This window comes from Protobothrops mucrosquamatus, unplaced genomic scaffold (genome assembly GCF_001527695.2).
Source record: "Protobothrops mucrosquamatus isolate PMUCROS unplaced genomic scaffold, P.Mucros_1.0 scaffold1739, whole genome shotgun sequence".
NCBI lineage: Eukaryota > Metazoa > Chordata > Lepidosauria > Squamata > Viperidae > Protobothrops > Protobothrops mucrosquamatus.
This window is the reverse complement of record NW_015387885.1, coordinates 1-3,514: the sequence shown is the minus strand read 5'-3', so window position 1 is coordinate 3,514 and position 3,514 is coordinate 1.

The window sequence follows — 3,514 nt, the reverse complement described above, 5'->3', positions numbered from 1 at the left end:
AGAGAGAGAGGGGAGAGGAAAGGGAAAGGAAAGAGAGAGAGAGAAAAAGAGGAAAGAGAGGGAGAGGAAAGAGGCATAAAATAATTCATTTGCATTTAATTGTAATGGTTCAAAGAATGTTTGGAAAAATGTTCGGCCCTCCAGCACGTTCACTTCATCCAATCTGGCCCTCTTTGAAAAAAGTTTGGACACCCCTGGTATAGCACATTACAGTAATCCAACTTGGAAGTATGAATTAGTGTGAGTAGGGTCTCCAGTTATATAGGAATCTTTTGCTGTTGCCTCTATTAACACAAACCTATACAAAAACCCTCCTAGCCAAAATTGCCACTGTCTTTGAGCAGGAGCCATTAGTCCAGAAAGATCTCTAAATTGCCCTAACTCTCTCTGGGAGAGTGTTGCCCCTAGATAGGGGTCTCCAACCTGTGAGCCACGGCCAGGTAGTGGGTTGTGGCCCGCTGACCACTGGACTGCGGGACAGGCTGGCCAGTGCAGGCACCTGTGCGCGGACATCCCCTCACTTGCCCTAGCGCCACGGCCGTGGGGCACAAAAACAGGCCAGTGTCATGCTACAGAACACAAAAACAGCACAACCCTGCGCCATTGGGTGCCAAAACAGGACGCCGCCATGCTGCGGGGCGCGAAGATGGGATGCCACCATGGGGTGTGAAAACGGGATGCTGCCACGCTGTGGGGTGTGAAAACGGGCACTGTGCCACACAAGAACAGGGTAGGGCTAGCGAGTATCATGTGGGCACTAGTGCTGCCCTGTTTGCATTGCTTGTGTGCTTGCGGCCCCTTGCGTGTGTGCACATGTGCATGTGCGCATTTAAAATGCTTCCCCTCCCTTTCCCTCTGGTTCACCAACCGAAAAAGGTTGGTGACCTCTGCCCTAGATGAAGATAGAAAATTTCTGTGGGACCCTCAAGACTTAGCAGAGTTGAGCTAAAATCTTTCTTCCCCATCCCCAGGCTCCAGACACTGGAATGGAACCTTGGACCAAAGAAGAGATGCATGACTAGGTGTCATCAACATATGAAATGGTAGTATGACTTTATAGTGCCTTGGTAAGACCACACTTGGAATATTGCATCAAGTTTTGGTCTCTGATATAAAAAAGATGTTGAGCCTAGAAAGAGTGCAGAGAAGAGCAATAAAGATGATTAGAGACTAGAAATTAAAACGTATGAAGAACAACTGCAGGAATTGGGTATATCTAGTTTAATGAAAAGAAAGACTAGGGGTGACACAATAGCAGTGTACCAATATCTCAGGGATTGCCACAAAGAAGAAGGGATCAAAGCACTTGAAGGCAGGACAAGAAGCAACACATGAAGAAATTTGTTGACAGAACTATTAATCAGTGAAACAGCTTGCCTCTAGAAGTTGTGGGTGCTTCAACACTGGAGGTTTTTAAGAAGAAATTGGACAACCATTTGTCTGACATGGTATGGTATAGGACAGAGGTCCCCAACCTTTTGGGCACCAGGGACCGGTTCCATGGAGAGAGGTTTTTCCGTGGACTGAAGGGGGCATGATTTCATGGACTGCCTGCATCCTGCGGATGGGGCTTTGCTTGTTTATGTGGACCAGTTGCTGGCATGCTGTGGCCCAGTACTGGTCCACGGACCGGGGGTTGGGACCCCTGATATAAGGTTTCCTGCTTGAGCAGGGGGTTGGATTACAAAATCTTCAAGGTCCCTTTCAACTTTGTTATTCTGTATTTGTCTGATTGGCACACTCTTTCTCTGTTTTTTTAATTAAATGTGTGTGTGTGTGCGTATGTGTGTGTTTGTATGTATATTAGTATAAACTAGGAATAAAATCAAATGATAGTAGCAAAGCAAAACAATAACAAAAGAAAAGAAACACTCAAAAGGACTCTAGAATAAACTGGCAGTACTTTTTATTCTCCCCTCTTGGATAGTGATAATTTGCCCTGATATCATGAATGCTTAACAAACAACAGGATGGAGGTCCTTTAACACAGGGCTTTTCAACCAGTGGTACGGGTACCACTTGTGGTACATTGGCACCTGGCAGGTGGTACGTGACCATCCTAGAAAAGTGGTAGTGAGGGAGGGGAATGAGCTGAACCTGCACGAGCCTGAGCGAGAGATGGCTGGAGCTGCAGGGCTGTCAGGGCTCAGTGGAAGCACCAGAATCAGTGCCGCTTTCCAGCTGATCGGCGCTTCTTCGGGACTGTCAGGGCTCAGTGGAAACACCAGGATCAGCGCCAGGCTCCAGTTGGAGCTTGGCGCTGATCCTGGTGCTTCTGCTGAGCCCTGAAGAAGCACCAATCAGCTGGAATGTTGCAGCATCTCCAGGATCTTGTGATTTACATTCAGATGCTTGGCAACTGATTCATATTTATGACGCTCACAGGGTCCCAGGGTCATGTGAAGTGACCAAAACCTGCTGCAACCACCCAGCAGATTGGGGGAATAAAAACCAAACACCCTACCACCCCACCCCTGCTGCCAATCCTCAACAGAAATGCTCACAACAATGAAAACCTCAGATAGGAGGAAGAGCGCTGCTGGGCAGGCAGGTGTCTTGCTCAGCTGTGGCTTGGGGGGCCTTTTTTCAGTGCCATTGTAACTTCGAACAGTCACTAAGCGAACTGTTGTATGTCGAGGACTACCTGTACATTATCACTTTTTTCCTTTTTTTTTTTTTTTGGTCATCAAGTTTTTGACACCTTGCTGGTGGTACTCGGATGTTGCCATATCCTAAAAGTGGTACAATGGGTGAAAAGGTTGAAAAGCCCTGCTTTAACATTTACTATTCTTTTGGGGGGGGAAATCCTTTTTTTTTTCTTATGCATTAGCTCATCGGACAGAATTTCCAACCCCATCTCCAAAAAACTTCATATATATTTTTCTGATCTGCAATGTGGGGATTGCAAAGGAATCCCAGAACTTCCAACAGGGACAGTTTTTATTGAAATGAAGTTTTACTGGCTTTGCAGCAGATGGAGAAAATTAACTACTTTTATTTTCAATACCTCACTATGAAAATAAACAAAAGAGAGCAAAGAGCATTTATAATTTTGAATGAAAATATAAATAACACTGAAGACATCATATAAGTAATTAACAAGAAAATAAGTAACCACATATCCAATTGACTTGCAAAACAATACAAATTTAGCCCCTTCAATATATATCTTACATTTTGTTATGTAATAAGGGCATCAGTATAAGTGGGTTAAACATATACATACTTTTTTCACTCTTGGTATATTAATGTAAGCACATTTATTTGCAGCTATAGGTTTTAATAAACTATATATAAATTTGCGACAAGCTTCACTTAACATGTTGGCCTTTCATAGTCTGAATGTCACAATTTGCTGATATGATAAAAGTTCAGGGAACTTTTGAAGTCATAAAATTTGCAGAAACTGGAGATAACTTTGTTTGATGGTATCTGGAGTCAATCTCCAGCTTCTGAGTAAGCTTTTGTATTTCAAATTGTAGTTCACTATTTTTAATTGAATGGTTTATTTAGC